The sequence below is a fragment of the Giraffa tippelskirchi genome, chromosome 11 (genome assembly GCF_054371585.1).
Source record: "Giraffa tippelskirchi isolate mGirTip1 chromosome 11, T2T-mGirTip1v1.2.pri, whole genome shotgun sequence".
Classification (NCBI taxonomy): domain Eukaryota; kingdom Metazoa; phylum Chordata; class Mammalia; order Artiodactyla; family Giraffidae; genus Giraffa; species Giraffa tippelskirchi.
In genome coordinates this window covers 81,997,722-82,024,850 of record NC_137285.1, presented here as the reverse complement: position 1 = coordinate 82,024,850, position 27,129 = coordinate 81,997,722, and the positions used below count along the sequence as shown (strand labels likewise).

Here is a 27,129-nt window from a genome sequence, read left to right as displayed (position 1 = left end):
AGACAGCCCCTGCAGGAGACTGGCCTAAATGGACCATAGCCCAAGAAGGGATTTCAGAATGAAATGGCATTTGAAGGACAATAGACTGAATCCTAATTTGATTTTGCTTGTTGGCTAGTTTTTCTTTTTCATAAAGGCACTGTGTCATCCCCAAAGACCTACTAATGGGGGGTTATATCAGAAATGTGCAGTGTTAGAACTGCAAAGGATTATACAGATCTGCTATGCTACGAATAACATTCTGACCATGTTCTGGCATCTCACTTCTAGATCTGGGTTTTGTCCAGGTCAGCAACCAGCAAGGCCCCAGGTATCAGGTGCACATGGATGTAACTTTACTTTTCAGACCCTGCACATGTAGCGTGACAGCATTCTGACCCATGTGGTTTCCTCCTCCACAGGCCAGGTCTCATCAGCTTCTACAGACCAGGTAGATATGGCCACATGGCTGGCCTAGAAGCCTGGATGAGCACAGTTCTGTTACACTTGGCCTGGGTCCCCATCTGCGTGCAATGAAGTGGGAAGAGGCATCACTACTGTCTCATTACTTAGTCCTCTTCCCAGCGGGGTGGGAGGAGCTGCAAGACTGCCTCTGAGTCGCTAACTCAGACCTAAATATACTGCCCATAACTGTTGGCTGCTATGGGTAATTTTACAGAGATAAGTCAGACAGAGAAAGGTAAACGTCACATGATGTTGATTATATGCAGAATCTAAAAAAAAAAAATGATACAGGTGAACTTATTTATAAAAGTGAAATATATTCACAGAGTTGGAGAATGAATTTATGGATTCTGGGAGGAAGAGTGGGGAGGAGGGATAGACTGGGAGTTTGGAATTGACATGTACACACTGTGATGTGTGTGTCTGTGCTCACTCAGTCGTGTCTGACTCTTTGCAACCCTTTGGACTAGCCGGCCAAGCTCCTCTGTCCATGGGATTTTTCCAGGCAAGAACACTGGAATGGGTTGCTATTTTCTCCTCCAGGGGATCTTTCTAACTGAGGTATTGAACCCATGTCTCCTGTGTGGCAGGCAGATTCTTCACCTGCTCGGCCTTTGGGGAAGCCCTGACATGTACACACTACTATATTTAAAATGCCGTTAACGCATATATATAGAATTTAGAAAGACGGAAATGATGATCCTATATGCAAGATAGCAAAAGAGCCAAAGATGTAAAGAACGGACTTTTGGGCTCTGTGGGAGAAGGCCAACAGAGTGGGATGATCTGAGAGATTAGCATTGAAACATGTATATTACCACCTGTAAAACAGATGACCAGTGCAAGTTCGATGCATGAAGCAGGGCATGCAAAGCTGGTGCTCTGGGACAACCCAGAGGGATGGGGGGACACATGTGCACCCATGGCTGATTCATGTTGACGTATGGCAGAAACCAATCACAGTATGTAAAGTAATTATCCTCCAATTAAATAAATTAATGAAAAGATAAATAATCAATTGATTAAAAAAATCAAAGCTAAGCTTTCCTAATGCAGAGGAGGAGGGGATGGGGAAGTTTTTCAGTGGCATTTTGTTGGACCTGAAGAATACGAGCGAGCAACTGCTGCCTCCCTCCCCAGCAGTTCCCAGACAGCTCCCTGTGTTCTCCTTGTCACTCGTAAACAAATACCTTCAACCAGCATTCCACTTAAAATCTTCGGCCAATTCTTCCTGGGATGTTTCTCATCCCTGTTGTTCTTCTTGGCCACAGAAATGGCAAAAACTCTCCTGTTCTTTCCTAATGTGTCATCTGGTCTGGCTCTGTGCATTGTTTTTCACTGACTCCATCTAATAAAAAATATTTTTCTGAATTCAGATAAAGTATGTGAAAACGAATAATCAGTGTTATCAACATATGTAACAATCCATTTATGTTTTGAATTAAATTATGTTTTTCTGGTTCGATTGAAAAATATAACCAGGTGGCAGCTCAACACTTCAGAATACCTTAGAAATAGCTTACCTACATTAAGTAAATATGCTTATCCATCCAAGTCAGCTGAGAATTGACATTAAAAAAATGAATAGATTATTGTGTTACTACAAATATCCTCTAAATAACTGCAATAAAATAGTCAATTCAAACCTATTTCCTGGGGACAAGGAGGCATGTTTGAAAAAGCATGTTAAGGGGAGAAAATAAAAATGCGTTCAATCAGATTAATCACTAGTATCCACAACAGATATGCTAATGAACTTGCTGATCAGATACATAGTTTTCTCTAGAGATACAGACTATCTGTCAGGGCTATTAATTTTTTCTCCCACATATTCTCATCAGATTTTGTGAACATTTATCATCTCTGAACAAAAAACAAAACAAAATCCTTTTCTTTCAAATCTCCATGATTGTGGGTTATATAAATACTTTATGAGGAGCTTCCTCTGAGATCCAGCAAACTAGGGCAACCGCCCCAGACTCCAAGCTTTGAAAACGACTAATAGACATCCACTCAATTATGCTGCTAAATATTACAGAATGAGAGTGAAGGGGAGCAAGCAGTAAGGAAGATATTTTTCTCCTAAAGCAAAAGATCTTGAGGCCTTTCTATAAGTACACATACTCAAGAGACAGACTCCAACATCATCGCCAGCATTAAGAAACATGGGACGCTTCCAGGATGCTTCCTGTAATGATTTGTCTTCGAGGCTTCTATGATGTTTTAGATCTGTGTGTGTGTGTGTGTGTGTGAGAGAGAGAGAGAGAGAGAGAGAGAGAGACTTTGGTAAAGAAGCAGAGGAAGAAGAGCAATGACTCTGAGTTCTGCAATAATTAGATACAGGATCCTTGGGGACATTACTAAATCACAGACTCTTCATCCTTAAAATTTAAGTTGTTTTTTTTTAATCACTAAACCCAACCCCATCAAAAATTCTTTGCTGCCTCAAAGAGCCGAGGATGAAGAGAGTAGGGCACCGGTGGGGGGAAGAGGAATGATGCAGGCAAGTTTAGAAAAGGTGCATAACTCGCTGAGGCCTTATGGTCAGTGCTAGAGTCCAGATTTGAGTCTAGCCCCTGGGCTTCAAAGACTTAACTCTGAACCTATTCCATTAAGGCCATAGTTTGTGATTTTCAACATAAAGTCAGTGATAAAAGTACAGTGTACATTCATAACATCAAAATACAACCTTCGTGGTGAATTTGACTGTGTTGATAAGACAGAAAATAGAATAAGTGTTGTCTTTGCAACACTTGCTTTCTCACTGAGCTCAAACAGTTCAGAGAGATCACCTCAAACTATGTTAATGTGTTAGGGTGACTCATCAAAACGTTATATGAGAAGTACCCTGATGGGGTCTAGGAGGCGACCCAGTGGAAGTGCTGATGAGCATCCGTTACACAGATGCCTGTCGCACCTAAGAAGCCCGTGTTGACAATATATAATTATCCTTTCTTCAAGGCCACTAGACATACTCATAATATCCTCAGACACAGAGTCACTTAAGATGCCTACGTGGTCAGCACAGTACATAGAAGAGGCAGGCCAAACACTGTCTGCAAAGGAGGGATTCCATGCTGTCTCCCACTTCACACTGTTCGCTGAACCCTGGGTAGGCGAGGCGTGCGTGGGGAAGCTGGAAGAGAAAGGAGCCATAGGGATACAAACACTTTTATTCTTTCCTGACTGGCACAGCAGCCATAGCAACAGACACGCGGCAGTCTCTCCTGGTTGACCCCGCGGACGGAGCCTATGCAGCCTCAACAACACACCCTAGGGCTTTCCAGGTGGAGCTTATATATGCTTGCGGAACAAAAGTAGCCTGTGGCCAAGGGAGAGCCTCCTGACACGCATGCGCAGTGATATATAACCTCAACTGTTACGTAATCACCATTTATAAAGCGTGGGACAAGAGCGAGAGCGCGTGGCGCGAGAGCGCCTGACCGCACCATCTTGGCTAATTTGCCCTTTCCCTACACGTTTCCAAGAAAGTATCTTGGATTTTAATGTTTAGAAAACTGTTATATATAAATTAACATGAAATAGAGAAAAAGAAGGCGAAAATTAGGTGTCTTCATTGGAGACACCACTCTGGCCCAACAGCCAGGTTCCAGTCACTCTGCATTTTCACATTTAGTTCTGTAAATGTTACTTCTTTGTACATTTCATATTCTGATTTTGACTTGAAACTGACATAATATATAACTTGTTCATTCTGCAAATTAACAACACCTAAATTTAATATAAATACAATTACTGGGGCACCATTTCTAGATCTCAAATGTGCATTTCTTCAAGTTAGCTTTAACAAACTACAGCTCTCACCTCACATCTTACAAAAGTTTTAGAATTTTTAGCAAGTTTTTAGTATTAAAAAATTATTATCATGGAGCATGAGATTTTAAACTACTTATAACTGTTTATTTCTCACAAAGAACTGGTCAAAGGTAAATATAAAGTAAGAATGAACATAAAACTTCTTAAAATAAAATTGGCCCTTAAAAATGTATCCAAAAATTAACTGGCAATGGAAAATTCTTAAGTCAAATTCAATATGGTAGTGATTATTCAAAATCAACCTCTTCATGATGACATATCTCATCTCAAGGCTTAGAAGGCAAGGATTATGCCAGTTATTCAGTCTTCGCCATAGCTCAGTTAGTAAAGAATCTGCCTGCAATGCAGGAGACACCAGTTCGATTCCTGGGTTAGGAAGATCCCCTGGAGAAGGGATAGGCTACCTACTCCAGTATTCTTGGGCTTCCCTTGTGCCTCAGCTAGTAAAGAATCTGCCTATATGTGGGAGACCTGGGTTCGATCCCTGGGTTGGGAAGATCCCCTGGAGAAGAGAAAAGCTACCCACTCCAGTTTTCTGGCCTGGAGAATTCCATGGACTGTACAGTCCATGGGGTCGCAAGACTCGGACACGACTGAGCGACTTTCACTCACTCACTCACTCATAGAATATATACAGTCCCAGGTGGTGCTAGTGGTAAAGAACCTGCCTGCTCATGCAGGAAATGTAGGAGACCCGGGTTTGATCCCTGGTCGGGAGGAAATGGCAAGCCACTTCAGTATTCTCGCCTGGAGAATCGCCATGGACAGAGGAATCTGGCAAGCTACAGTTCATGGGGTCACAAAGAGTCAGACATGACTGAGTGACTTACACACACACACACACACACGTGTGTGTGTATATAGTAAGTGAAATGAAATGTGTACATCATTGCCATTTATGCTCCTATGATATACAAAAGTGCAGACACTTCTCAAGAGACAAAAATTTCTTAAAATAAGAGAGTTATTTCCCTGTATGAACAGTGTGGGGAATATAACTGAGTTTTGGCTGTTTATTTGATTTTTGAAGCAGAATCAAAAAAGTCCTTGTGGTTCTCAATTACTCATTTCTTTGAAAATAGTAGATACTTGCTAAATATTTAACAGACTGAATAATTGTTCTAACCATACTGAGACAGCCAGTTGAAAAGTATACAAGTAAATCTTGTTTCATATATATTATGAGATAAAAAGGTACTTCAAAGTTGAAATTCAGTCAAATTAAATATACACACATACATGCAAGAATCTTTAAGTTCTATTCAAAGTATTACCAAACGTATCATAAGAAATCTCCCATTTTCCTATTAATAAGATATGAGGCTAGAAGAAAACGAGGAGGTCAGCCAGGTGTGCTGGCATCTTTAGTAGGCTGGAATAATTCTCGAGAACATTAGATTCAAATTGCAAAGCATACATTTCAAGATGTTTTGAAGGATAAATGGCCTCTGCTCATGCCTGTAACCTAGCCAGAACTAAATGAATTTCTAGCCTTGAATTTTCTTTCTTTGATCAACTAAAAGATTTTGAATACTCCGAGCAGCTCTGCTCATCTGGTATTGCCACAGTGGCAGATAAGGAAAACACATTAAACCTGAGCTAATTAGAATGCTTCGGTTGTTTCACAGGAATAATGCTAATAAGATTTCAGGGGAAAGAGAATTATAAATGTGAGATGGACACAAACATTTCAGTTAGGTGAAAGGAACCATGTGTTATCACACTTAAATGTTAACACATTAAAGAGTAAGTTTTTTTCCCACACAATTATTTTTAACCTATGAGATCAAAAAACAGCTAGCTTGATTGTATCACCTCACTATTTAGGAAACTGGAGCAATAACACTAATGACAACACTGCACCTCTTTAGGTTATCTTGTTAAACCATACCGACACCCTATGTGGTAGAAATCAAAGTCACCATTTCAGAGATCAAGAACAGAATTGAAATTGAACCCAAATCTATCTGGCTCCAGAGTTTTTGTAACCAAACAAACTGCTTTGTATCTGACTATTTTCTAAAGGTAGTAGACACATTTAAGCCCAAATGAGAGAGAATATACATTTTCATTAAAGTACAATCAAATGCTAATAATTATTTTCTTCTGTTACTATTACTACCTCTTTCCCAAGTAGTTTTATAATTTAGGATTTAAAAAGGTCTTAAGATTTCATTGCGTATAGCCATGCTTTTATTTCCAAAGTGGAGATGAATCTATAGTACGACTTAGTATTTCCCCTAAGATTCCAATATAACGATAACATAAATATCTTGGGATATTCATAGAGAAGCCATTACCTATACACAGATTATGATTTGCTCAAGAATTTGACCTTCAAAAATCTGTGCTTCTATGCATGTTCTAGCAATGACTAGAGGTAGAGAGCAGCTAATGCTCTCCACCTAAAACAAGTAGTTTAAGCAGGAAGGGAGTCTGGGGCATTCCCAACCCTACTCACTGATACAAAGTCACTTCACTCCAAAAATAGAAAATGGCCAAGATCTGGGTGCTACCTAAATTCAGTTCACTTCACTTCAGTCACTCAGTCATGTCTGACTCTTTGCGACCAAATGGACTGCTGCACGCCAGGCCTCCCTGTCCATTACCAACTCCCAGAGTGAGTTTTCTCAAACTCATGTCCATTGAGTCGGTGATGCCATTCAGCCATCTCATCCTCTGTCATCCCCCTCTCCTCCTGCTTTCAATCTTTCCCAGAATCAGGGTCTTTTCCAATGAGTCAGTTCTTTGCATCAGGTGGCCAAAGTATTGGACTTTCAGCTTCAGCATCAGTCCTTCCAATGAATATTCAGGACTGATTTCCTTTAGGATGGACTGGTTGGATCTCCTTGCAGTCCAAGGGACTCTCAATAGTCTTCTCCAAAACCACAGTTCAAAAGCATCAGTTCTTCAGTGCTCAGCTTTCTTTATAGTCCTACTCTCACATCCATACATGACTACTGGAAAAACCATAGCCTTGACTAGACAGACTTTTGCTGGCAAAGTAATGTCTCTGCTTTTTAATATGCTGTCTAGGTTGGTTATAACTTTCCTGCCAAGGAGTAAGGGTCTTTTAATTTCATGGCTGTAGTCACCATCTACAGTGATTCTGAAGCCCCCCAAAATATAATCTGTCACTGTTTCCACTGTTTCCCCATCTATTTGCCATGAAGTGGTGGGACCAGATGCCATGATCTTAGTTTTCTGAATGTTGAGCTAACTAAATTGGGGCCAACTAAAATCCCACTTTTCAGTTTAATATTGCTGTAGTCAGTAAATAGCTACCCCAGGTATTATATAGTTTCCTCAATTGTGATTGAACAATATCTATTAGTGATATTGTATTAATTAATACATTAATGATAATGTATTAATTCATTAATGATATTGATGAGCAATGGGAAAATACACGTTTATATATTTTTGGTGTCTGATCACTTTCTAATTATTTGGATATAATTTGAAAATTGTAAGTATAGTACAAAGAATTTGTGAATGACCTTCACAGAGGTGTTGGCATTCCATGACAGTTACTTTGCTTTCTCTCTCTCTTCCCTTTTCCCTTTATGCATATGTGTGTGCGGTGCAAATGTAATATCCCTTTACCCCTATCTCAATCTGTATTTACTAAAAGCAAGGGACTCTCTCACATAATCATGGAACAATTTTTAAAATAAGGAAAATGACATTGATACCATGCTGTCTTTTAATCTACAGATGTTACAAACCTTACCCAGTTTCCAGGTTGTCCCAATAATGTCCCAAGATCATACATTGAATTCAGTTCTCATGATACTTTTGCTCCTTTTAATCTGAAACAGTTTCTGCGTCTTCTTCTTTCATGATACTGACATCCCTGAAGAGTGCACGCCAATTATTTTGTAGAATAACCATCAGCTTTTGTTTTCTGATGTTTCTTCAAAATTATATTCCATTTCTGCACTTTTGATAGGGATACCACAAAAGCGCTGCTGTGTCCTTTTCCCATGCATCATAGGGAGCTCATGCTTTCAATTAGACTCACAACTGACGAAGTTATTTTTTATTATGTGATTAAGGTGGTGTCTGCTATGTTTTCCTACTATAAAATTATTTTACCTTTTAAATTTAATGAATATCTACCATATGAGAGATATTTTAAGACTATATTAAGTGTTCTGTTACTTCTTAAACTTTCACCCATTTCTTTTAGCATCCATTGATATGTCTTGCCTAGACCAATAATTATATTATGACTGACAAATGGTGGCTTTCTAATTTTATCATTCCTTCTACATTTATCAGATGGATTTCTACTAAAATAAGAGCTTCCCCAGACAGGCTCCTCAGTTCAGTTCAGTTACTTGGTCGTGTCCAACTCCTTGCGACCCCATGGACTGCAGCACACCAGGCTCTCTGTCCGTCACCAACATCTAGAGCTTAGTCAAACTCACATCCATTGAACTGGTGATACCATCCAACCATATCATCCTCTGTCATCCCCTTCTCCTCCTGCCTTCAATCTTTCCCAGCATCGGGGTCTTTTCCAATGAGTCAGTTCTTTGCATCAGGTGGCCGAAGTATTGGACTTTCAGCTTCAGTATCAGTCCTTCCAATGAATATTCAGGACTGATTTCCTTTAGGATGGACTGGTTGGATCTCCTTACAGTCCAAGGGGCTCTCAAGAGTCTTCTCCAACACCACAGTTCAAAAGCATTAATTCTTCAGCACTCACATCCATACATGACTACTGGAAAAACCATAGCTTTGACTAGACGGACATTTGTTGGCAAAGTAATGTCTCTGCTTTTTAATATGCTGTCTAGGTTGGTCATAACTTTTCTTCCAAGGAGCATCTTTTAATTTCATGGCTGCGGTCACCATCTGCTGTGATTTTGCCAAATTCAAATTCAAATTCAGAGAGGCTCCTAGATTTTATTTATTTGTTTACTTAGTTTTGGCTGTGTTGGGTCTTCATTGTTGCATGGGTTTCTCTCTAGTTGTGGTGAGTGGGAGACACTCTAGTTGTGGTGTGCAGACTTCTCATTGCTGTGACTTCTCTTATTGGGGAGCATGGGCTTTAGAATGCACGGCCTTCTGTAGCTGCAGCACATGAGCTCAGCAGTTGTACCTCCTGGGCCATAGAGCACAGACAGGCTCAACAGTTGTGGCACATGGGCTTAGGCACTCAGTGGCATGTGGATCCTCCCAGATCACAGATCAAACCCATATCTCCTGCATGGCAGGTGGATTCTTTACTACTGAGCCACCAGGGAAGCCCTCCCAGGTTATGATTTTATTTAATAGTTTCATGAGTTTGGCATTTATATTATCCCAGATTTGTCAGTGGAAGCTCCTTCACATTGGCTCCCATGTCCTTTTGATATATATCCATCTTTCTTTGACTACTTCCTAAACCTTTGGCACACAGGGTTTTCCAGGTTAATATTGGACTTTCCCTACCTCAGTCCTGGAATCAGCCATTTCTCCAAGGAGTCCTGGTCCTTTATAGTGGACAATGGTAGGTAGAAATCAAACACTAGGTACTAAGTGTATTCATTCCTAGTTTAGTGTCACGGATTCTATGCCTTCTCAGAGAACAAAGCTAGGAAACAGCTATCAAACAGCTGTATATCAAATCCTTTACTTCACAGTAATACCTTAAACACAGATCCAACACCATAGGGTTCTTTCTGCTCTTCCTTCTTTCTATATTTGTTACTTCCTTCTCCAATAATGAGAAACTTGGCTCCCATTATCCACAATATATTTACTTATTTTCTTAATCATACAATGAATACAAAACAGTTTCATAAGGTAAAGAAGAACTAATATCTGAATTTTTTAAAAATGTGTAGCAGACTGATAGCATTAATGGCTGCAATCGCTCTTACAGTGTTTGTCAGTGGACTCTGCCCCCAATGCCTCTTGCTTTGTCAATTAGCTAATAGAAAACTCGACATAGCAGAAGTATGGAAAAGAGATTGCCCATCTCCATTTCTTCTCTGGGACTCCTGCTACTACCATGACAATGAGCCTGGGCTTGTTTATAGGAGGATGAGTTGGGCAGTCCCAGCAGAGTTGATCGCAACCCAGTCAATCCTTGGAAACCCATCATTTGCCACTGACCCCTGCATGAGGCCAGCTTAGAGCAGTCAGTCCAGCCCAGGTCAGCATGAGCACCCAGCTGGCCAGCGAGCTTGTGAGAACAATAAATGCTGGTTGTTTGAAGCCTTTAAATTTTGAGGTAGTTTGCATTACAATACTGTTGTGGTAATATATAAATGATAGAAAATGCCTACACTTTCCTTTAAGGAAGGTCACTTTAAATGTTCCCTGGGGTCAGGAACTCAAAAACGCTGTGCTATTTCGAACAGATTTTTAAACGGAAGTTGAGAACACAATTATAAAATTTAATCATATCAGTGTGTGCTAAGTCTTTTCAGTCATGTCTGATTCTTTGCAACCCTATGGACTGTAGCCCACCAGGCTCCTCTGTCCATGGGATTTTCTAGGCAAGAATACTGGAGTAGATTGCCATGCTCTCCACCAGGGGATCTTCCCCACCCAGGGATCAAACCCATGTCTCTTAACATCTCCTGCTCTGACAGGTGGGTTCTTTAACACTAGTGCCACCTGGGAAGCCCAAACATATAAATAAGGAATCACAAATATACCTGTAAAGAAAAGCAGATACCAAGATTGATTATAAATAAGTATACACTAGCTCACACAATTCAGAGAAGGCAATGGCAGCCCACTCCAGTACTCTTGCCTGGAAAATCCTATGGACGGAGGGGCCTGGTGGGCTGCAGTCCTTTGGGTCGCTAAGGGTTGGACACGACTGAGCGACTTCACTTTCACTTTTCACTTTCATGCATTGGAGAAGGAAATGGCAACCCACTCCAGTGTTCTTGCATGGAGAATCCCAGGGATGGGGGAGCCTGGTGGGCTGCCATCTATGGGGTCACACAGAGTCGGGCACGACTGAAGTGACTTAGCAGCAGCAGCAGCTCACACAATTAACCAAAAAAAAAATAAGTCATAGTGCATTCACAGGTGTCAGTGTGAATGAATAAATAAAGCAACAGACAACAACATGGTTGAATCTTAGCAAAATAACACAAAGTGAAAAAGTAAGTCCAGAGAGAGTATCCAAAGTGTGATTATAACAAAATTATGTAGAAAAGCAAGCAAGGCAATGATGAGCAGGGGGTTGAGAATGCTGCTTCCTTGGGATGGAGTAACCTGATGGATGGGGAAATGCAGTTAAATGTAGCTCATTATAAAACTTATAGCTTTTGTTTTGTGTAGTGGATTCATAAGTTCTTATTTCATTATTAAAATGTTGAATAAACTAATTTAAAAATTAATAACTAAGTAAAACCAATCCACTCATGGACTAAAAGTGCTCTGCTATCTAAGAAAGCAGGGAAGTGTGCTAATGATATACAACATACATTGTATATTGCCTATCATCTAACTTTCTCTTAATGACCCAGGGTCATCATTTTTCAAGGTGAAGAAGACTCTTGAGAGTCCATTGGTCAGCAAAGAGACTAAACCAGTCAATCCTAAAGTAAATCAAGCCTAAATATTCATTGGAAGGACTGATGCTGAAGCTGAAACTTCAATACTTTGGCCACCTCATGCGAAGAGCTAACTCATTGGAAAAGACCCTGATGATGGGAAGGATTGGGGGCAGGAGGAGAAGGGGACGACAGAGGATGAGATGGCTGGATGGCATCACCAGCTCAATGGACATGAGTTTGAGCAAGCTTCGGGAGATGGTGAAGAACAGGAAAACCTGGCATGCTGCAGACCATGGGGTCACAAAAAGTCAGACATGACTGAGGAACCGTACAATGTAACAATATCTTCATATCAACAGCATTTCACACCTGGATTATTGAAGGACATCCTCCTAAGAGCTCTGTGTTCTCTGTATCCACCATTACAATTGTTCCTAGAATTCCTACTACTGTTAATACTATGACTATTATTATTTAGTATGATCATGTCACTCTTTGGCTTAAAAACCTTCAAATGTTTTCCATCCTAGGATACAAAAGAGTCTCTCTAGCTCCTTGCCAAAAACAGGTCTTGGGTCTTCAAGTTGTATGTCAATTTTTAATTTTTTTTATTTTCACATCAGCTCCATCTTTTTAAAAATATATGTTATGAATTATTGGATCCTTTTTTTCCCCCTTAACCTTACATTACACTGGAATCTCTAAGGAAGCTTTGAAAAAATTTCAATCCAAGGAAGTTTGAACCCAGATATTCTGATATATTTGTTTTGAAAGGCCAAATGTATCATGCTCAAAAATTTGGATTATGTTCTCTAGGTAATGGGTTGTTCTGGGAGGATTTTTAAGAGAGAGGTCAAACAAAGGTAGATCTACATCTGAAAATGCACTCCTAATGGCTCTGTGGATAACGGATTACCTGGTAACAAACCTGCAGGCCGAGAGGCCAAGAAGGTAGGAGAACAGTCAGGTGAGAGACAAAGAGGAGGGTATTTAAGGCCGTGTCAGTGGCAACGGAGAGTAAATTATGAGGGAGAGGAAGGAGGAGGGGTAGAGTGGGGGGGGGGCGAGGGAGAGATACGGTGGCTAAGAGAAAGACACTAGCTTGAGCAACTGATAGTGTCATTTTACCCCCAAAGAGAACAGCAGAATAAGTGGGGATTTGGAGAAAGGTAAGTGAGAAATAATGAAATAATGAGTTCAATGTTAAGTGCAGGATTTCTGACGCACCTGCAGGACACCCAAATGCAGAAGTCCAGGAGGGATCAGTATTAAAAATATATAGTGGAACAAAATTTTACTTGACTGTGCAAACTACTGTAACTTCTTTCCTTCTATGTAACTGCTCTAGATTTTCCTGGTCCCCTATGCCAAAGGACAGAAGGAAAAAAAAAATTACCAGGCTAGTTAAATGTATTTTGGCATTTTTGATAAGAGCATTATTTTGTACTCATCAATCAATTATATTCAATCAACTCAAAGTTCTGGTTCCCTGAAAATGTTTGTTGCTGTTGCCGCTTTTCATCCTCTCCCCATCCTTCAAAATGGCATTTGGGTGAAGGGGAAAGCTCGTGGGCTTTGAGGGCCTGACTAGGAGTCATCAGTGGTGTCCTTTGGGGCCTGCAGACATGCCCGCTGGCCTTCCTGTCTCTGAGCACCAGACACGGGCGAGCAATGCCACTGGTCCTCTCTGGCCTGTTGCACAAAGGCCTGCTGCTGTCCACTCTGGACCGTGTCACTGAGTCTCTTGGCTTTGGCGTCCTCCTCTTCCACACTGGTTGGCCAATCCCCTAAGTACATCCTCGTGTCCATGACAAGAGGGGTGGGCTAGCGTCCGTGTGATGGGGGACTTGCGCATCAGTGCACAACACACGTGTGCCAGCTAATCAGCCGCATTAACTCAGGCTAGGCACGTGGACATCTTTTTCCATTCATGCTTCTCTACGGCTTCTGAGACATGTTGAACAGTGTCTCTCTAAAAGGTTGAGACATCCACCAACACTATGCTTCAGGAAGCCAGCTGCTAAGGACCCAGTTCTCAGATTCCGCCTTTCCTGAGGAGGCTGTTTCTAATCTGATGTGTTCGCCTACCTTTTCTTTCTTACTGTTCCCCTATCCCATCACTTCCCCTGATCAGACTTCCTTCTACTTCCCACTTATATCTTCTTAGGTGCTTTCTCCACCTCCTTTCCAGGGTGGTGTTTTCCCCACTCCCTCTCCAGGACCATAATACATATGAGGTGCAGGAGGAAAAACAAGCTTATTCATTAAGGATAAAAAAATATCCTTATCATCCTCACAATAAATTTATAAAGTTAAGTATTTTTGTTCTCTTTAAAAATGAAGAAAGTGAGACTTAACATGATGAAGGAATTTCCCACTTTCCCAGAGCAGAAGTTTCAGAAATGAAACGAGATACAGGAGATGGCAAAGGTGACTTACTTCCCTGCTTCACGCTGTGTTTGGTGGACCGCTGAAGGAGGACACGGCTGGCTGTGTTGCTCTGGCTAGACCACACATAGAAGGAAACATCACAGCTTCAGAAGGACTTTATTACAGCACTTGCCACTGCCCCTCTTACAATCAACTGCTGCCTACACATGATAAAGATGCTCTATGCCTTTGTGGCCCTAGCATTTTAGTGAACATCCTTTCTTTCTTTGGACTATTGCACTACTTTGAAAGTACCTATTTCTTATTTCTTCTTTTATAGATAATGTATTCGTATAATGTATTCCACATGGTTTCGGAGAGAAGGCAGTGGCATCCCACTCCAGTACTCTTGCCTGGAAAATCCCATGGATGGAGGAGCCTGGTAGGCTGCATTCCATGGAGTCGCTAAGAGTCAGAAGACTGAGCAACTTCACCTTCACTTTTCACCTTCACGCATTGGAGAAGGAAATGGCAACCCACTCCAGTGTTTTTGTCTGAAGAATCCCAGGGACGGGGGAGCCTGGTGGGCTGCCGTCTATGGGGTCGCACAGAGTCGGACACGACTGAAACCACTTAGCAGCCACATGGTTTATTTCCACAAACTGAAAGTTCAACAAAGTCATTCAGAAATGCTTTTGAGTATGTAAATGTGGGGTAATCAATATGTAATCCATGTTACTCTTGGAAGCACTCCACCAAAATATTATTTCATTTTAATAAATTGACCATATTTTGACAAACATGGTGTTTAAAGTAATTGCTCCCATAAAGCATTTAATGTTAAGCAGTCAGCTGTTTACCAATGAGGGCAGAAATATTATGACAAGTTGCATTGTTTTCTTTAGATATTTTATATACATTTCCTAAATAAGTGTAAGCCTGAACATATTCTAGGCTTACTTGTTCTTTAAAAAAGCTTTTATTTAGCAATTTGGTAGATTAGGAAATGTTTTTTCCCCTCTGATGTCTCTTAACATTTACTTTGGATATTGCTAAAAATAACTGATTAAATTGCTATTTTCACTTTAACAGATAGCAATAATTTAATTTTATCAATTCTGACAATAACAAGTACAGATCTGAAAATCTGGAAAAACAACAACAATTCATCCAGTTAATTTAAACTAATGTAGATGCTCTCATTGGATAATTCAGGATCCATTACCCAGGCAAGTGAAATAAGTAGTTTCCTTTAGTATCTTTCTATCTTTAATCACTTTAGCACAATTTGTAGGCGATAGTATTCTATTTACTAAAGAAAGATCTATGGAATTACACTAAGCCTGTCACCTCACTCTCCTAAAATGATTGTCATGTTGGTACCCTGAATACTTTGAATTAGACTGATGATTTTGGCCTAAGGTCCACTTTCAATTTCCACTGACAATTCCTTTTGTGAATGCTCTTCCAATTTTCCCAATCAATATGTGCATAGTGATAAAGAAGTTGTAATCTAAAACCTTAACCTTTACATAAATAAATACATATATATTATGTACGTATATATATCACACTCATAAATGAATTATTAGTGGCAAGAATATAAAGAAAAAGGCTGAATATATGATTTAATGGTATTTATGCACAGTATAAATGTACATTTATAATATTTATTTGTACTAAATTCATTGCTCTGTGATGCATCTCTTTAAATTTATGTTTTGTACATGCTCTGAGGTGTATGTCATACTCTTTGATTTAAAAGGTAATGGTACTGACAGTATTACTGCCTATGCATATAAATGTGGCTGAAAACCTGCTAAATTACTCTTCATTTTCCCCACTAATTCTACAGTAATTGGGATTAAATAAAGTGAAGAGAGGATTAGTATATGTATCTTCTATCAAGAGAAAAGAGAGGACTTTCTAGGTCTGCATCACTAAAATCTGTTGTTAGCTAGCACTACCCTGACTTAAAGGCACAATTTTCAAAGAGGCCCCTTTTGCTTCCTTTTGATACTATCAGCAAAGGAATAAGTTATGAGATATATGCTTATCAATGGTAAATAAATAATGCTTAAGCCAAACAAAAGACCTTTCAAGTAATATCAACCATCATCTATTGGCCAGAAATTCAAGAGCTTTAGAATCATATATGACACTCAATTATTATGTATGACCCACCTAATTCATTCATTGAGCAAATATTTATAAATGTCTGCTTTATTCAGGCACAATGTTAGGAATATAATACTGTACTGAACACAGTTTGAGCAGCTGTGGCTCAGATAGTAAAGAATCTGCCTGCAATGCAGGAGACCCAGGTTTAATCCCTAGGTCAGGAAGATCCCCTGGAGAAAGTAATGGCAACCTACTCCAGTATTCTTGCTTGGAGAATTCCATGGACAGAGGATCCTGGTGGGCTACAGTCCATGGGGTCACAAAGAGTCAGATACAACTTAGAGACTAACACTTTCAACCACAGTTTTGTTCTAAAGAAGCTTACAAACCAAGGAGTTTCCATAACTGAAGCAAAAATGACCAGTTGTGACCCTAAGTTATTTAGCTTAAATAGGAAGAAAAGATGAGAGGAAAAAAGGAAGGAAGGAAGTGGGGAGGGAGAAAGAAGGTAAGGGAGAGAGGGAAGCAGGGAGAGGGAAAGCAGGGAGAGAAGTTGATTTGAATAAGGCCATTTAAAAAAAATAGAAAAAAAGTTTTTAGTAAGAGAATTAAACTGTTTTGGTAATTCACAACTTGTGCAATCAAATGAAGCAACTAAAATGTATTATGTTTTGGTGCTTCAGGAAGTCTAAAGAATAACTTTGTCTTATAATACCTTATTGTTTAATTAGGAAAATAAGAATTAATTAAGGCACTAGTCAATTTAACTTTTAAAATGGGTGGTACAAGTGGCATGTCCTACAAAAAATAAGTGAGTAATCACTAGTGTTCCTTTTTCATAAGTATAGCAGTAAGACTAATATTTTTGTCAATGAAAGCAATACTGCTGAGAATCATATGAGAATGAAGAACCAAAGCAGAAAATCTTCAATGTATTAAAACCAATTACATTCTAAACTAAGATCAATGAATGATAAATAGCAGAGCTGAACTTTTTAATTGCTGAGTTTTCTCTTTCTCAGAGAGAATATAAAAAGCATCACACGAAAGCCCTGACTTTCATATCATGATAACCATTGTAAAGCTATTTTTTGAGCACAGATTTATTTCAAGAAACATTATTCAATGAATCATTATTGAGTCTCTTATTATGACTATGATATTGCAAGACGTATATTTCATAAAAGCTACTATGGGAGTAATCTCAGACAACACTGTTGTTACTTCTAACTTATCACCAAACTCCCTCTCTCTTCACAACTCCATACACTCTATGGCCTTCCCCCCACCCATGGCAGACAGGAGTCAGTAGGCTAGAGAGGTTTTTGGAGGCCAAATGGAAAGCCTCTGTGGAACAGAAAGCATTTAATATTGGTTTTGAAATATGGAAGGATTTAGGCATCTATAGATGTGAGCTGATTGAAAAAAGCTTAGGTTACATAAAAATGCAAAAAAAAAAAAAAAGACATCTTATAGAGAACATGTTCAAGAACTTAAGCACTAACAAAAAATAGGCTGGCACTGCACCTTTTTATCTCAGATATTTAGAATTAGTTATGTAGCCAACCTGTCTTACGAATTCCCTAAAGGAAAATGCTTCTCAAAAGTCCCTACCAAACAAAGTTAGTTTTCGTTGTTTAGTCACTAACTCATGTCTGACTCTTTGTGAGCCTGCCAGGCTCCACTGTCCATGAGCACTGAAGAATTGATGCTTCTGAATTCTGGTGCTGGAGAAGACTCTTGAGACAGCAAGGAGATCAAACCAGTCAATCCTAAAGGAAATCAGCCCTGAATATTCATCGAAAAGACTGATGTCGAAACTGAAGCTCCAATACTTTGGCCACCTGATGTGATGAGTTGACTCATTGGAAAATACCGTGATGCTGGGAAAAACTGAAGGCAGGAGGAGAAGTGGGCATTAGAGGATGAAATGGTTTATGGCATCACCAACTCAATGGACGTGAGTTTGAGCAAGCTCTAGGAGATAGTGAAGCCTGGTGTGCTACAGTCCATGGGGTCACAAAGAATTGGCCACAACTTAGGTACTGAATAACAACAAAAAATATCTAGCCAGCTTGACCTAAATATGATCTAGTTTTAATATCTCTTAGAAATTTCATTTAAAATTTGAATTCAACTCCATAATATATCAATTATGTCTTAATATTGATATGATGGCTTAAAATACCTTCTGGAAAGCAAATAGAAATTTTGATATCATTTGGGTTACAATGCAAGATATACTTGTACTGAGTCTCAAAGGTCTGAAAATTGAACTGAATTAAATAGATAGGACATTCACTGTGTATTAGTTTCAGCCTCTAGACAATTTCTTGTCTCCATATTGGAATCATAATGTTTTGTGATGATACTCTGACATGGATGGGAGTAGACAGCTTCCACTTGACCCCTCCAACATGATCCTTCCTTGAAACTCTTGGGTAGCACCTTCATATATTGCAAAAGGATAATCTGGCTGACAAACACATACTGAGGAAGCAATGGTGTGTGACTTCACGAAATATGCCAAAAAGGACATTGCTGTTTTCATGTGGGCCTCTAGGACTGTTCACTCTGCAAGAAACCAGCTGTACTATCATGAGGTGCCCACTGTGGAAAAGTCCACATGGGGAAAAACTGAGGCCTCCAATCAATGACCAGGAACAACCACAACAATGGTTATGTGAGTGAGTCACAGTCCCCATGGGGAAAGACTGAGGCCTCCAATCAACGACCAGCAACAACCACAACAATGGTTATGTGAGTGAGTCACAGTCCCCATGGGGAAAAACTGAGGCCTCCAATCAACGACCAGCAACAACCATAAAAATGGTTATGTGAGTGAGTCACAGTCCAAATGGGGAAAAACTGAGGCCTCCAATCAACGACCAGCAACAACCATAACAACGGTTATCTGAGTGAGTCCCAGTCCATATGAGGAATGACTGAGGCTACAAATAAACAGCAGCAACAACCATAACAATGGTTATCTGAGTGAGTCACAGAGAAACAGATCCTCCAGCCTCAGGTAAATCTGCAGATGACGGTAGCCCTTGATGATATCTTAACTGTAACTTCATAAAAGAATCAGAGTCAGAAATGTCCAGCCAAGTTAATCCTAATTCTTAATTTATAAGATCTCTAGGATAAAAATGCATATTCTTATTTTTTTTTTTTTAAGGCACTAAGTTTTGGGATATTTTGTTATCCATGATAAATAAATAATATGCAAGTGGATATAGGCAATGAATTATTTTTACTTCTTCATGAACTATGTGAAGAAAAAAACCTGAATAAAAGGTATGCATGTTCCTAACAATAATTTGGTTGAGTTAAATTTTCAAGCTACAGCTTATAGAAAGTTTATTGAGTTCATCTTCTTGGTAACAGGTAAAATTGCTTGTTTTATGTGACACACTGAAATATTCTCTGAATCGCCATTCAGTTTGTTTTTTAATGTCTTAGAAAAATAAGTCATGAAAAGCTCCTTTCCTTTCACAAAGAAACCTATTTCTGTCAAATCCAAATGAATTAAGAGTCACAAAGAATATAATATTCCATATGATCAACTCTCTTCATCCAACTACAAAATTTCATTTCATTATGGTGATGTTGATAGAAACAATAAAAAGAAGTTTTGTTTTGCAATTGCAGATGTTAATAATAATGTGTATATGTGTGTGTGTTAATCACTCAGTGGTGTCCAACTCTTTGTGACTCCATGGAATTCCCCAGGCAAGAATACTGGAGCGGGTTGCCATTTCCTTCTCCAGTTAATAAGGATATTCAGGTACAAAAAATGAAAAATAAACCAAATTTATAAGAAAAATGAGATCAGCCTTTTATCCAAGTCTTTGCCTTCTCTCATGATATCCCATACTTTTCAAAGGAAAAGCCACAAATTAAATTCAAGTTGGAGCATTTTAACCACTGACCTCATTCAAGATATGTATTCATAGAAGCTGGTTTTTTAAAATTTATCTTACATTTCATCAAAAATCTATCTAAAATTACGAGCAATTGAAGCACTTTATTTCATGAAATTTTTTTTTAATCATCTCATTAAGAACATTCAAACACCCATGGGACAAAGTATTTAAGGCAGATGATTCTTACTAAAAGTAGCAATGGACTTGATGCAGTCTGTCGAGTTCTCAAAATTTTGCTTGGTATACAGCTGTCTTGGTATAGAGCTGGGCTGGATGAAGCACAAGCTGGAATCAAAATTGCCACGAGAAATATCAATAACCTCAGATATGCAGATGACACCACCGTTATGGCAGAAAGTGAAGAAGAACTAAAAAGCCTCTTGATGAAAGTGAAAGAGGAGAGTGAAAAAGTTGGCTTAAAGCTCAACATTCAGAAAACTAAGATCATGGCATCACTTCATGGCAAATAGATGGGGAAACTGTGGAAACAGAGGCAGACTTTATTTTGGGAGCTCCAAAATCACTGCAGATGGTGACTGCAGCCATGACATTAAAAGACAATTACTCCTTGGAAGGAAAGTTATGACCAACCTAGACAGCATATTAAAAAGCAGAGACATTACTTTTCCGACAAAGGTCCATCTAGTCAAGGCTATCGTTTTTCCAGTAGTCATGTATGGATGTCAGAGTTGGACTATAAAGAAAGCTGAGCACTGAAGAATTGATGCTTTTGAACTGTGGTTTTGGAGAAGACTCTTGATAGTCCCTTGGAGTGCAAGGAGATCCAAGCAGTCCACCCTAAAGGAAATCAGCCCTGAATATTCATTGGTAGGACTGATGTTGAAGCTGAAACTCCAATACTTTGGCCACCTGATGTGAAGAGTTGACTCATTTGAAAAGACTATAATGCTGGGAAAGATTGAAAGTGGGAGCAGAAGGGGAGGACAAAGGATGAGATGGTTGGATGGTATCACCGACTCAATGGACATGAGCTTGAGTAAAGTCCGGGAGTCGGTGATGGACAGGGAGGCCTGGCATGCTGCAGTCCATGGGGTCACAAAGAGTAAGACATGACTGAGAGATTGAACTGAAGAGAGTTGTCAATTATTGCCAAACTTTTTCCCACACATTTATTGATTGGGCAATATGAAGTTCAGTATGTCTTTCCTGATGACATGATATACATGAAGAAAGTCCATTGAAGTGTTGACTCTAATCGCTCTAAAATCACAGAGCTAGCTTATACCAGTAAAAACTCAAGCTCTCAATTAAGGGTTTAGGTATAGAGACTCTGATGGTATTAACAAGGGTCTTTTTTTGTTTTGTTTTCCTCAGTGTTTACATTTTTTTGACCTAGAAAAGTTTGAGCCTTATTCATATCCAAGGTTTCACAAAATAGTTTCCCTTTAAGTGAATATCACTTGCAAAGGTTATTCTGAAATTGGCCTTGAAAAATTCCAAGAAGAATATTACTTTCTCGATTTGGTTGTATTTTTTTAACCTAAATTATAGTCATGATCTTTTCTTTTTAGTTATGAAAATTACTAGTGACCTTTGTCCAAAATTTGTGTGCTTGGTTTTATGGTTCATTTGTTTTAAAGATCAATTCAAAATATTAACATTTAGGTTTATTTGTTATCATCCCAGTTAGCTGAAATACATAATCATATTTTAAAAACATTCTATGAAATACACCATTTATATCCAACTGTAAATATTTTTAGGATCCTCATTTTGTTAATCATGACTCCTGGATATTGAAGTTTGCTAAAAATTGCCCATAAAATGTATTGATTTCATAATATACTGGCTTCATATTCATATTTTGGTAGAAAATAAAATCCATGACATTTCCAAAAGTTAGATCAAGAATGGCATCAAATTTGCAAAACTATCTCAGCATCTTGGTCATTTTTAAACTAACTTTATTTAGGTCATATCTCAAGGATCTAGTGGTTTTCCGAATAGGGACCACTGAGGTAAGACCTAAATCATATCCCTTATGATTATACAGTGGAAGTGACAAGTAGATTCAAGGCATTAGATCTGATAGGCAGAGTGCCTTAAGAACTGTGGACAGAGGTTTGTGACACTGTTATAGGAGGTGGTGATAAAGACCATCCCCAAGAAAAAGAAATGCAAAAAGGCAAAATGGTTGTCTGAGGAGGCCTTACAAATAACTGAGAAAAGAAGAGCAGTGAAAAGCAAAGGAGAAAAGGAAAATATACCCATCTGAATGCAGAGCTCCAAAGAAAAGCAAGGAGATATAAGAAAGCCTTCCTAAGTGATCAACGCAAAGAAATAGAGGAAAACAATAGAATGGGAAAGACTAGAGATCTGTTCAAGAAAATCAGAGATACCAAGGGAATATTTCATGCAAAGATGGGCACAATAAAGGACAGAAACGGTATGGACCTAACAGAAGCAGAAGATATTAAGAAAAGGTGGCAAGAATACACAGAACTATACACAGAAGATCTTCATGATCCAGATAACCACGATGGTGTGATCATTCACCTAGAGCCAGACATTCCGGAATGTGAAGTCAAGTGGGCCTTAGGAAGCATTACCACAAATAAAGCTAGTGGAGGTGATGGAATGCCAGTAGAGCTATTTCAAGTCCTAAAATTTAATGCTGTTAAAGTGCTGCACTCAATATGCCAGCAAATTTGGAAAACTCAGCAGAGGCCACAGGAGTAGAAAAGGTTAGTTTTCTTTCCAATCACAAAGAAAGACAATGCCAAAGAATTTTCAAACTACTGACAATTGCACTCATCTCACATGCTAGCAAAGTAATACTCAAAATTCTCCAAACCAAGTTTCAACAGTATGTGAACCAAGAACTTCCAGATGTTCAAGATGGATTTAGAAAAGGTAGAGGAACCAGCAATCAAATTGTCAACATCCATTGGATCATAGAAAAAGCAAGATAGTTTCAGAAAAACACCTACTTTTGCTTTATTGACTACGCCAAAGCCTTTAACTTTTTGGATCACAACAAACTGTGGAAAATCCTTCAAGAAATGGGAACACCAGACCACCTTACATGCTTCCTGAGCAATTTATGTGCAGTCAAGGAGCAACAGTTAAAACCAGAGATGGTACAACGGACTGGTTCCAATTGGGAAAGGAGTACATCAAGGATGTACATTGACACCCTGCTTATTTAACTGATATACAGCGTTCATCATGTGAAATCCCAGGCTGGAAGAAGCACAAGCTGGAATCAAGACTTCAGGGAGAAATATCAATAACCTTAGATATGCAGATGACACCACCCTTATGGTAGAAAGCAAAGAGAAACTGAAGAGCCCCTTGATGAAAGTGAAAGAAGAGAGTGGAAAATTTGGCTTAAAATTCAACATTCATAAAACTAAGATCATGGCATCTGGTCCCAACATTTCATGGCAAATACATGAGGAAACAATGGAAACAGTGACAGACTTTATTTTCTTGGGTTCCAAATTCACTGCAGATGGTGACTGCAGCTGTGAAATTAAAAGACACTTGCTCCTTGGAAGAAAAGCAATGACCAACCTAGACAGCATATTAAAAAGCAGAGACATTACTTTGCCAGCAAAGGTCTGTCTAGTCAAAACTGTGGTTTTTCCAGTAGTCATGTATGAGTATGATAGTTGGATCATAAAGAAAGCTGAGAAGCAAAGAACTGAGGATTTTGAACTATGGTGTTGGAGAAGACTCTTGAGAGTCCCTTGGACTGTAAGGAGATCAAACCAGTCAATCATAAAGATCAGTCCTGAATATTCATTGGAAGGACTTATACTGAAGCTGAAGCTTTAATACTTCAGGCATCTAATGTGAAGTGCTGACTCACTGGAAAAGACCCTGATGCTGGCAAATACTGAGGGCAGGAAGAGAAGGGGACAACAGAGGATGAGATGGTTGGATGGCATCACCGACTCAATGGACTTGAGTTTGAGCAGGCTCTGGGAGTTGGTGATGGACAGGGAAGCCTGGAGTGCTGCAGTCCATGGGGTCGCAAACAGTTAGACATGACTGAGCAACTGAACTGAACTGAATTGAAGGAGAAGTGGAATAAAAAACAGATATCATTCTGCATATAAAATATTTGATCTGGCAAAAGTGGGGAAAGCTGAAATAATGCATGGAAGGAATATTTTTGATAAAAAGTACCAAGTACTTTGTTTATAAAAGACAAAAACATATATAAAAATTGTCTGTAAAAATTTTTGAGGGCATTCTAAGAAACGGAACATTCTACAATAGGCAGATGTTCCATCATCTTTTACTTTCCAGAGTTCTGAACATGTTTACTCTAAAGCTCACGTTAATACCACTAGATGTTCTGATGACACGAATGTATGACATTTTCCAATTATTAACTAAACAGGTGATAGAAGCAAGGTCTGATGCTGTAAAGAGCAATATTGCATAGGAACCTGGAATTTTAGGTCCATGAATCAAGGCAAATTGGAAGTGGTCAAACAGGAGATGGCAAGAGTGAACATCGACATTCTAGGAATCAGAGAACTAAGGTGACTGGAATCGGTGAATTTAACTCAGATAACCATTATATCTACTACTGCGGGCAGGAATCCCGTAGAAAAAAATGGAGTAGCCATAATAGTCAACATAAGAATCTGAAATGCACTACTTGGATGCAATCTCAAAGACAACAGAATGACCTCTGTTTGTTTCCAAGGCAAACCATTCAGTATCACGGTAATCCAAGTCTATGCCCCGACTAGTAATGCTGAAGAAGCTGAAGCTGAATGGTTCTATGAAGATCTACAAGAGCTTTCAGAACTAACACCCAAAAAATACATCTGTTTCATTATAGGGGACTGGAATGCAAAAGTAGGAAGTCAAGAAACACCTGGAGTAACAGGCAAATTTGGCCTTGGAGTACAGAATGCAGCAGGGCAAAGGCTAATAGAGTTTTGCCAAGAGAACACACTGGACATAGCAAACACCCTCTTCCAACAACACAAGAGAAGGCTCTACACATGGACATCACCAGATGGTCAACACCGAAATCAGATTGATTATATTCTTTGCAGCCAAAGATGGAGAAGCTCTACACAGTCAGAAAAAGAAGACCGGGAGCTGACTGTGGCTCAGATCACGAACTCCTTATTGCCAAATTCAGACTTAAATTGAAGAAAGTACGGAAAACCACTAGACCATTCAGGTATGACCTAAATGAAATCCCTTATGATTATAAAGTGGAAGTGAGAAATAGATTTAAGGGACTGGATCTGATAGACAAAGTGCCTGATGAATTATGGACAGAGGTTCATGATGTCATTGTACAGGAGACAGGGATCAAGACCATCCCCAAGAAAAAGTAATGCAAAAAAGCAAAATGGCTGTCTGAGGAGGCCTTACAAATAGCTGGGAAAAGAAGAGAAGCAAAAAGCAAAGGAGAAAAGGAAAGATATTCCCATTTGAATGCAGAGTTCCAAAGAATAGCAAGGAGAGATAAGAAAGCCTTCCTCAGCGATCAATGCAAAGAAATAGAGGAAAACAATAAAATGGGAAAGGCTAGAGATCTCTTCATGAAAATTAGAGATAGCAAGGGAACATTTCATGAAAAGATGGGCTCAATAAAGGAGAGAAATAGTATGGTCCTAACAGAAGCAGAAGACATTAAGAAGAAGTGGCAAGAATACAAAGAAGAACTGTACAAAAAAGATCTTCACGACCCAGATAATCACCATGGTGTGATCACTCACCTAGAGCCAGTCATCCTGGAATGTGAAGTCAAGTGGGCCTTAGGAAGCATCACTACAAACAAAGCTAGTGGAGGTGATGGAATTTCAGTTGAGCTATTTCAAACTCTAAAAGATGATGCTGTGAAAGTGTTGCACTCAGTTCAGTTCAGTCGCTCAGTCGTGTCCGACTCTTTGAGACCCCATGAATCGCAGCATGCCAGGCCTCTCTGTCCATCACCAACTCCCGGAGTCCACCCAAACCCATGTCCATCGAGTCAGTGTTGCCATCCAACCATCTCATCTTCTGTCATCCCCTTCTCCTCCTGTCCCCGATCCTACCCAGCATCAGGGTCTTTTCCAATGAGTCAACGCTTCGCATGAGGTGGCCAAAGTATTGGAGTTTCACCTTCTACATCAGTCCTTCCAATGAACACCCAGGATTGATCTCCTTTAGGATGGATTAATTGGATCTCCTTGCAGTCCAAGGGACTCGCAAGAGTCTTCTCCAACACCACAGTTCAAAAGCATCAATTCTGCGGCACTCAGCTTTCTTCACCATCCAACTCTCACATCCATACATGACCACTGGAAAAACCATAGCCTTGACTAGACGGACTTTTGTTGGCAAAGTAATGTCTCTGCTTTTAAATATGCTATCTAGGTTGGCCATAACCTTCCTTCCAAGGAGTAAGCGTCTTTTAATTTCATGGCTGCAATCACCATCAGCAGTGATTTTGGAGCCCCCAAAATAATTCCTGCACTCAATGTGTCAGCAAATTTGGAAAACTCAACTGTGGCCACAGGATTGGAAAAGGTCAGTTTTCATTCCAATCCCAAAGAAAGGCAATGCTAAAGAATGCTCAACCTACTGCACAATTGCACTCATCTCACACGCTAGTAAAGTAATGCTAAATTACTTTAGCATCAATAAATGCAAAATTCTCCAAGCAAGGCTTCAGCAATATGTTATCCATGAACCTCCAGATGTTCAAGCTGGTTTTTGAAAAGGCAGAGGAACCAGAGGTCACATTGCCAACATCTGCTGAATCATCGAAAAAGTAAGAGAGTACCAGAAAAACATCTATTTCTACTTTATTGACTATGCCAAAGCCTTCGACTGTGTGGATCACAATAAACTGTGGAAAATTCTTCAAGAGATGGGAATACCAGACCACCTGACCTGCCTCTTGAGAAACCTGTATGCAGATCAGGAAGAAGCAA

The 27,129-nt window shown here is 39.4% G+C and overlaps 2 protein-coding genes across 5 annotated transcripts in view; one reads left to right on the top strand and one right to left on the bottom strand.

The window, feature by feature from the left end:
* DDI1 (DDI proteasomal shuttling factor 1) overlaps nt 1–12,238 on the top strand; it is a 36,618-nt gene extending 24,380 nt beyond the window's left edge. The window contains exon 3 of the mRNA XM_081545898.1: nt 11,780–12,238. The gene's annotated coding sequence lies outside the window, so the exon portion shown is untranslated. The remainder of the gene's footprint in view (nt 1–11,779) is intronic.
* PDGFD (platelet derived growth factor D) overlaps nt 1–27,129 on the bottom strand; it is a 269,444-nt gene that overhangs the window by 157,040 nt on the left and 85,275 nt on the right. The gene's annotated exons all lie outside the window — the stretch shown is intronic.